The sequence below is a fragment of the Pteropus medius genome, unplaced genomic scaffold, assembly GCF_902729225.1.
Source record: "Pteropus medius unplaced genomic scaffold, Ma_sr-lr_union100, whole genome shotgun sequence".
NCBI classification, from domain to species: Eukaryota; Metazoa; Chordata; class Mammalia; order Chiroptera; family Pteropodidae; genus Pteropus; species Pteropus medius.
The window spans coordinates 1-9,930 of NW_024349225.1; positions in this window are offsets into that span (position 1 = coordinate 1).

A 9,930-nucleotide genomic window follows, 5' to 3' on the forward strand; every position below is an offset into this window, starting at 1 on the left:
GAAGGCACAGCCTCGCTGATTCTCAGACAGCCTTTTCCCAGCCTTGCTGATGTCCTCAGCAGTATCTCATGATTAGCCCGAAGGACATGGCTTAAGGTCAGTATCTCTCTGTCTCCAGTTCACCGAATTTAGATGTGGATTTGTTAGCTTTAAGCTACAAAGCTTATTTTAGTACCTTATGTAAAAGTCTCTGCCCTGGTCTCTCTGAGGTTCATGATACAAGGCTGTAAAACCAGAGCCTTCCCTTCTGCCATGCACACAGCCCCGCTGTGCATAAGGGTGTCCAACACCAGCCGAGGGATGGAAATGCCTGGCAGCTCCCTGGGGTTCTGGTATGCGTCACGCACAAACCGGTTTTATTGAGTGTCATCTCTGCTGCAGAGGTTGGAGGGGTAATGTTCAATTAATACAGTGGAGAATGAAGAATATTTATATATCTATATCTATATCTTTCCTTTAAAAAAAATTTCCCAAACTTTTACTTTTGAAGTTTACTTCAAGCAGCTTGATGAATGTGAATGTTTGGCGTGTGTATGTGTGTGTGTATATGTGTGTGTGTGTGTAGAAGGGACCTAGCTGGGTCCAGGGGTCTGGGCAGGATGTGGTCCCCAAGCCGGCTCTGGAAGGGACCTTGCTGTGGCCTGCTTTGCAGAGGCAAATGCAGGTTGCTGCTTATGTGCTTATGTTACTCTCTGGCTCTCAGAAGCACATGTTGATGGAAGGAGCTTTCTCAGGTCTGCCTTAAAGCCTTAGCGTTGAAGTGTAAGCTAATTCCCTGGACAAGCAGTTGGTGACTGCTCTGTAACTCGAAAATGCCAATGTGTTATAACCCCAAGGCCAGTCTCCGTAAACCAGCCGTGTGCTCAGCATCCTGGCGGTGCTCTGTAGCCTTGGGGCAGTGGGAAGAAAAGGCAGACAAATGAGGATAGGCATACACTGCATATTCCTCGGCCGTGAAGGGGCTGAGAGCTTCGTGTTTGTCTGGGTGCAGGGTGGTGTTCCTTTTGAAAAGTCCATTTACTTCTGTCAGCAGAAGGCCCGGGATTTGTAAGAAGGAGACCTATTCGTTTCCCAGCGGGCAGGGCACTGGATTCTCCATCTAATTTTTTGCAGTGACGGGAGCTGGGTAGAGACATGGCAGCCACCAGTCTCTTGCCTGACTTCTCATCTTTCTCGCATACACACTTTCCCTCCTCCTCGTTGCCTGATCTAGTTTGGCAAACTCCATCTCAACATTTATATCCTGGAGTGGCCCTGTGCCAACACGAGAACTTGGTTCTTTCCCTGCAGATTGCAATAAGAGAGAAACTAGTAATTTTCTTACGCAGGTCAGAACCTTTCCACTCCCCATATTTGCTTGCTGTTTCTATCTGAGAAAGGAGAAAGTGTATTTTCTCCTTGATTGCTACCCTGTCCAGGCAGTTTATTCATCTCCTGACTCAAATGGCTCTGGACAGGCATTTTATTTAAAGCTGAACTGGGGCGTTGCACTGGAAACCCTGGAAGGCCGTGGTTAAATAGAAACTCATTCCCTTACATCTTATTAAATTCTTGGGACTAAAATTTCATTTTTGATGAGAGAAGGCAGAGGGCAGACGCCAACCTCTTGGGGGCCTTCCTTTGTAATTACTTTCGCTATCTTCACTAGCGCTTCCTTTCAATGGAGTTTTCATGGCTCTGTTTGATTCCGCTTCTGCCTCACTGGATTCTCTGCACGTTCTAGAACAGTTTGAGGAGCAGGGGTTTCCCACCCATCGTACTGGTGGCGAAGTTGATATGTTGGCACAAGATAAGCGATTCATCCATGGTTACGCGTTGGTCCGTTTATGACCATTCTTGGAATCTGAATTTCAAGATGTTCGGAAGCTTTGGTTTCTTCTTTTCTCTGTTATGTGGTCACCCAGATGTCTCGGGCATCAGTTTTACTAAAAGTAGTCACAGGAGGTGAGAAATCGTGAGTGGGAGGTCTTATCCAGCAATGCGCCTTGGGTTATGTTACACCTGAGAGAATTTCTAAAGTACCCAGGAAGGACTTTGAATCACAGTGCATTTAAATCCTACTTTCTGTGAGGTTTTGTGAAACTTTTATTTGTTAACCAGGAGCTTTCGTGAATTTATTTGAAGAGCTTTAGAGAATACGGGAACATTTTTAAGTGTCTTTAAATAGACTTTCAAGTAAAGACTAGTATAGCTTAGATACAGTTGACTAAATAAAAGTAAAATAATTTTTATTTTTACTAATTTATTAGCATATAACATTTGAAGTCTCTACCTCTCATTGGTTTCCAGTCTACCTGCCCCAATCATATATATGCAGGCTGATATTCAAAAGTATATTACAGTCAAATCATTATGTTCTACACCTTAAACTAATACAATGTTACATGCCAATTATATCTCAATAAAACTGGGGGAAAATATATTACAAACATAGTAACAGAAATTAAAAACAAACCAAAATAATTTTTAAAATTTAAATAAGTCCCCTTTATTCTCCAGCTAAACTATATATATATATACACACGTGTGTGTGTGTGTGTGTGTGTGTGTGTATATATACATATATACATATATACATATATATATATATAAAATAAAGCTGCTCATCACATGATAAATATTCAGCATATAAGATGATATCTGCAGTGCAATTCTCAAGTCTGCACTCTAAGGCCAAACCAGGAAATCACTTGGAATTGCAATGCATGAGTGGTTTCTGAAATAAACACACACCCTGGTATTTGTATTATTAGTTTATGTGACTGCTTATAGTGCTATTTTTTCTACCAATGGGTGCAGAAATAGTTTAGCATCCGCCGTGCCGGTGCATGCCAGCTGAGTATTAAAGTGGACACCCTGGCAGTCAGAAATGTTTATCGGATGCGCTAGTAGCCAGGAGCCCCTTTCACCGGACTGTCTCCTCAAGTCACCACTTGAGTTTGGTTTTAAAAAGTGTTAAATATTAAGAATATTTAATATGAAATGCAGTAACATTTTTGTAACAGAAACGAGATCTAACAAGAGCCGTCACTATCAGGTGTCTTAGCTTTGGGTGCAAATTCGTTTGTGCAAAAGAACCCATCATTGTGTTTGTTTCTGTTTACTAGTACATGGGCACTGACCATCTGCTTCATGTTGCCACGAGTATTCATTTCCTATGGCTGCTGTAATAAATTATTATATACTTGATGACTTAAAAGAACACAGATTTAGTTCTTACTTTTCTGGAGGCCAGAAATCTGAAATCAGTCTTGTTGGTCTAAAGTCAAGACTGGTTCCTTCTGGAGGCTCTAAGGAAGAATCTGTTTCCTTGCCTTTTCCAGCTTCCGGAGGCCAGCCACATCCCCTTTGGCTCATGGTTTACCTTCTACCTCTTCAAAGCCAGCAGCATAACATCTTTAACTCCCTTTTTCTGTGTCCCGCTCCTGTCATCACGTTGCCTGTGTCTCTGTCTGACTCCTGCTGTATCTCTCTTATAAGGACCCTTGTGATTATACCAGGCTCATCTGGATAATCCAGGATAATCTCCCCATCTCAAGATCCATAACTTGATCACATCTGCAGTGTCCCTTTTGCCAGGTAAGCTAACTCGCATGGGTTCCAGGATGTGGTCGTCTTTGGAGGAGCCACCGTTGAGCTGACCACAGCACAGTAAGGTGGCAATCGCTGTTACACCACTTCTGTGGCACCACCGCAATAACGTCTTTCTCAAGAGATTTTATTATAAGATAGCACTGGATAAGTCGCTTGCCTTATTAAAATGAACATCTGCCTGTAAAAAATAAATGATACTTACTTTCACAGAAGAAACGTGAGATTTGTTATCTTGAGGTCAGAGAGTAGTATGGGGGAAACCACAGTTTTGCTTGCTCAGCGTTTGTTCTCCATTCTTTGTGTCATTTTGGTTTGGGCACACCCCACATCTAAGACCTAGGGGTCAGAATGTGTTTGGGACTGGCCAGTCCATGTAGCCCTCTTCACATTGCATTGTGGCATCTGGCGCTCAGGGAAATGGCATAAATGTTCTGGCTACTATTATTGCTGTAGGAAAGTCCTTTGTCTCTGACCCAAGAATGTCATGTCTTATTCCAGCATCCATGAACCTGACAGGCTAATTTGTTGCTTGCAAGCAGATAAAATCTCAGAGCCTTCACTTATTGACAATTCAGTTTGGCTGTGTTTCTGTCACTTGTAACCAAAAGCATCCTGACTCATGTAGGTGGAATAGGTTCTTAAAGGAAAATATTTGGGGAGATTCTTTTGTACTGAATTTTTTTGTATAACTGTGTTTTTTTTTGCTTTTGTGCCCCAACTGAAGTAACTGAAAAATTATGTATCCTGTCACACTTTTTAAAGTAGGCATCTAAGTTCTTCTATTTTAAATTTAAATAATTATAAAAGATCTAATTTTTGACACATTATATTGACATTTAAAAATAAAACCAACATTTTAAAATATAAATTATAAATAACTTAGTGATTTGCTATACATACACCCCATCTTTTAAAAAATATGTATGATCAAGATCTTTCACAGTAATATTTCCCTGATTGCATACTAGTTTAATTTCCCCCATAGAATTTGTCTCATCTAAAAGTTTTCATCTTTATTAGCTACCACACTTTTCTGCAGCATTGTTGTTTTTGTTTGTTTGTTTCTTTTCTCTATTACTATAAGGCTAGAAATGTAAATATTTTTCTCTCAGGCTGGGTTATCATTACAATTATTAGTAGTATATAATTCAAAATAACACAAAGATGATACTATTTGATAACTAATTATTAACACAAAAAGTAAAATTTTATTGGAAATGTATTTCTCTTAAGATGGATGGATTAGGACTTTATGGTTATTTGATTAAAGGAATTATCTAACTGTGCCTTTATTTTTGTCCCCTGACTATTTCAAAGCTTTTTATTAAAATACAGTGTAGTCTAGAAAAGCTCATATATCATAAGAATTTTTTTTTCAATGAACACACATGTATAACCAGCACCTAGAGGCCAGAGCCTCAGCTAATAATCAAGTATTCCTTTGTTTTGCTTTGTATATGTGTCTAGGCTACCAGGCATTCAGATTTTCTGAGCCCTCTGACTGAATATAATTTAGTGCCTCTTAAAAAATTTAACATCCATTGTCACTGTTTTAACTCTTTATTGTTTGTTAAAGAATTTCTAATTTACTAGTTCGATCTTCTCAATAGCCCTACTAGACAGTTTAGGCAGTTTAAGCAGATATGATTGCAGTAGTACTAATAGCTCTGAGGCTCAGAGAGGTTAGGAAGCTTGTTCATAGTTACACAGCTAGTAAGCAGTGAAAGCAGGCGAGATTACAGGTCTTTTGAGTCCAAATCCCATATCCTTTACGTCATACCACTCCGCCCTCTCTGCTCTCTGAGGCCTAAATCAGGACAGGCGATCAGTTTTCGCCACAACACATCCCTGGGTGTCACTGTCGGAGACAAAGTCTAAGGCACCTGGTTTATCGTTCTATTCCTGGTACTTATCTTATCGGTAGGGGGTTGTTGGAGTGACAGGAATCAGAGCTCGCAGGTTCTGGGGCTTATAGGCCAGCCTGTGGCTGCTAGCTGCATTGGCCGCTGGCTAGTCTGTACCACGACAACTGTTTTTATTCTGAGCCTGCTCAGTTGGTGAAGGGAGCTTGCTCACCTGACAAATCAACACTCAAGGTATTGGTTTCCCCTGTTTTAGGCTTACTCAGATATTGCATTAGCTTGCTCACAAGCCTTGTTTCTTACTCAGACCAAGAAAGCAGTGGCAGGAGAAGATCATTTTGCTTGGTATGCTAGCTGAATTACCAGAGAAACAAGATGGTCTCAGGATGGCCGTTGTAAGAGCTGGAGGCCCACGATCCCGTGTATATTACGCCGTGTGGTGCTGGATATAGTGGGAGGCAGCAGCGTGGACTGGTTCTTGTTCTTTCCTTTGTAGTAAAGACCAGACGGTGGGATCCAAGGGAACGCTTCCTTGCCTCAAGAATTGTGTCCAGCACTGTGGTCACCTCTCTTGAGTATAATTAAGGCCATCAAACATTTCACTGAGTATTCAGTAAATGAGAATAAAAACCACAGAGAAAACCGTGTCATTGTCTTGAAATAAATAAAGAAACGAATCCTGTTTTGTGAGCACCTGTTTAGTAGCAGGATCTCTCAGGGGGCAGAGTCTTTTGTCAGCAGGCGTGGAGCTCCATCCAGACTGTTTTTCTCTGCACTGACTTGCGATTCTTGCAGCCTGCAGCCTGCCATCCACCACCCTGTTCACCCCACCTGCTGTGGAGTATTCTTTGCAGGGGGAACCTACTGAGAGAGTCAAGCATGACAAATGGGGTGTCATGGATTGAATTGTGTCCCCCCAAAATACATTAATGTCCTAACTCCATTATCTCAGAACGTGGCCTTATTTAGAAATGGGGTCTTTACAGAGAGAAGCAAGTAAAAATGAGGTCATTAGGGTGGGCCCTAATCCAAATGACTGGTGTGTTCAGAGGGAAGACGATGCGAAGCCGCAGGGAGAAGGTGACAGGAATTGGAGTGACGCTGGCACAGGAATTGGGGGCCACCAGACACTGGCAGTGGCAAGGAAGGCGCCTCCCGCAGAGGATTCAGAGGGAGCGTGGCCTGGCCAACACCTTGTCTCCAGACTTCCGGCCTCCAGAATTGTGAGACAGGACGTTTCTGTTGTGTTAAGCCATTCATTTTGTGGTACTTTGTCATGGCAACCCTAGGAGACTCATACAGGTTGCATGGTGGCGGACAAGACACTGAGATGGGCTGGCAGTGACTCCTTTCCTACTGTGAGAAACGCAGTTCATCTTTCTCTGTCTGACTTATTTCCCTCAGTGTAATACTTTTATATGCGAAACCTAAGGAGCAAAAAGAACAAACTAATTGAAAACAGACTCACAGATCCTATCTAGTGCCTGCCAGAGGGGAGGGGTTTGGGGGGCTGGGAGAGAGGGGTGAAGGGTTAAAGTACAAATTAGTAGCTGATAGGTTATCGGGGTGGGGAGCAGGGCACAGGGAATGCAGTGAGTGGTAATGTAATGGCTGTGTGTGAAGCCAGAGGGCTGATGGAGTAATTGGGGGATTGTTTCATAAACTACATAAATGTCTAACTAATGTACTCTATACTTGAAATTAATAATAAAATAAAATGCTAAAAAGAAAAGAGAAGAAGAAAAGAAATGTGGTTCAGACAGGAGTCCCGAGCCGGAAGGTTGAAAAAGCCCTTTTCAAGTGCTGAAGTCCACACCTTAGCTGGACTTTGCTCTCTGGGCACAGGCCAGAGGACAGATATCCCAACTGTGTGAAATAGGGCTGGGAATAGTCACACAGCCGGCCACAACAGTGTCACAAGGTGAATGTGGTCATCCAGGGCAGGGTATTCTAAGTCTGATGGAGGGCCCCGTGAAAGTGAGGAGCAAGGAAAGCCCGCCTTCTCGTTGCTGGGGAGCCCTTGTCTTTCTTGGGTGATCCGGGTCAGTTTAAAGTGTGGCAATGTGGTCAGCGAAGATGGGACCCACGGTGACAGCCCAGGGATGCGCTAATTAGCTGATTTTAAGACAAAACCAAACTTCTACCTACCACTTGCCTTAATATTCAACTTCTCCTCGTGAGTCCTTCTCTAACCTGTGACGTTGATTATTTAGAAATCGACAGATAAAACTAGCTGGTCTGGAAGAATATGTCACCCCACGTCATGCTATTAGATTGAGACTTCCTGAGCAGGCAGGCAGAGCTGATGCTCCACTTGGGAGCTGCCCAGCCTCCAGCGGACCCGATGCTCGAAGCCCTTGTCCGCCACCCCCCACCTCCCGCCCCCCGCCGTGCCAGTCGAGCAGCGAGCGTGCCCTCAGTGCCTCTCTGCTCCCCTTGGTCGCCCTCTCAGTACCGTCACACTCCAGCTGCTGCCAGCTCTTGCCCAGAGAAGGAGGCAGCTGCTAATTTTAGCCCCATTTAGGTCTCTAGGCAGCATGTCTCAAGACTTTTCTTTATTTTTCTGATGACATTTTCATGTGACCTTGGCAGGGGAACTGAGAAGACTCACCAGCTATCAATAAAATAAAAGGGGAAATCCAATATTTTGTTTCAAAAGATGATCGCGTTCCTTTGCTGTTAGAAGTCTTCCAGGGGCCCGGAGTATGCACCCAAGGGAGTTACCTATAACGTGTGGCTTTTAGAGAAAGAAGAAAACAGATAACTGAGGGCTGAGCCAGGGGACGTGACACTGTGCCAGAGCATTAGAAAGATGTCTTCGGCTTGCTTGGGTGGGGCCAAGCCACCCAGTTTATGACACAGGAACATGAGTTTTTGCTTGATAAACCTGATTTCCCTTTTTCCAATTTCCACGTTGGGTGCGTGGGACCTCTCATATTGGTCTTGGTTCCAGGTCGAGCCTCCTGAGGAAATACACTTGTAATATACGAGCGTGTACCGTTTGCATTCTGAGGGTTGTCAGTCACACACGATCTAAAAGATGTCAGACAAAAGAATGGGTACTGTTATTTCGAGTGACAAATAGCCAAAGGATGGTCGCACAGGCCTGTTTTGGGAGCCAGGCTTTTTTGGAAAGTCATTGTTTTTTTTATTAAACTATAAGAAACCAGATAACTTTTAACATAAAATCGTTTCTGGTCCTGTTTTGACATTCTATTTGTGTCCACGCTTACCTGTCACGTACTTTTCTCATATCTGAAGCTTGCTTCGTGATTACTTTTCTCATTTCCCGGCTGCCCCAACAAAATTGCTGGAAGGTTGGATCGTACCTTTTGCATTGCTGTAAAAAATTGCTCTCATTAGCAAGGATTTTACTAAAAGAAGCAAATGTACACAGTAATGAAATTAGAAATGTGGGAAGCATCCCAACCTACCTGATTCAGGAAGGAGAGGTGCAGTGGTCAGGTGAGTCTGGATGAGGCTAAGATCTTTTTCTATAGGGGAAATTACTTGAAGGAGAGGGCCTCCCTGTATTCTTTCTGGTCATTATACTGGGTGATACAGCGATAGTCAAACATGGCAAAATGTGGTATGGTGCTTTGAAAACAAAATGCTTTGAGGATATAGAAGTGAATGGTAAAAAAAAAAAAAGAAAAATCAAGAGCTACAAAATACATTGTGGTACTGGATCCTGGAACAAGTGAAGGATGTTTGTAGAAAAACAGGTGATATCAGAATAAAATAGGGAGTTTAGTTAATTGTAATGTTCCCAAGTTGGTTTCTTAGACAAACGCGCTGTTAGGAGAAACTGGGGTGATAGGTATATGGGAATTCTCGGTATTAGCTTTGCAGCTTTTCTGTAAATCTGAAATGATTGCAAAATGAGAATGGGGTGAAGGGTTAAAGAAGTTCAAATTAGTAGTGGATAGACGGTCACGGGGATGGGGAGCGTGGCATAGGGAATGCAGTGAGCGTTAATATATCAGCTAGGTGGAAAACCAGAGGAGAGAAGGAGCAATTAGGGGGATCGTTTTATAAACTATATAAATGTCTAACCAATGTACTGTATACTTGAAACTAATTAAAATAAATAAACAAATTTATTTTAAAAAAATTTATTAAAAGAAAAAAAAGAAGTGAATGGTTGACTTTATCTTCATCATGGAGAAGGTGATATCAGAGGTGAGCTTAAAGGATGAATAAATGCCAGACCGGGGGATGGGCACAGCATGCACAAAGGCATTGGAGGCATAAAACTGCACATTCAGGAGACTGTACGCATCTCAGGATCATAGCCAGAGAGGGTGATGTATGACATGGGGCATAGGCTGGTTGCACCAGAGGATGCCGCACAGGTAGCCCGAAGACAAGAGAATGCCATGCTGTGGAGTGTGGACGTCGACTTTAATGAGCTCGGGAGGCGGTGGGTCACAGAGAGATGTTTGCAGAAGAGTGACACGCTTCTCGTTTTTGA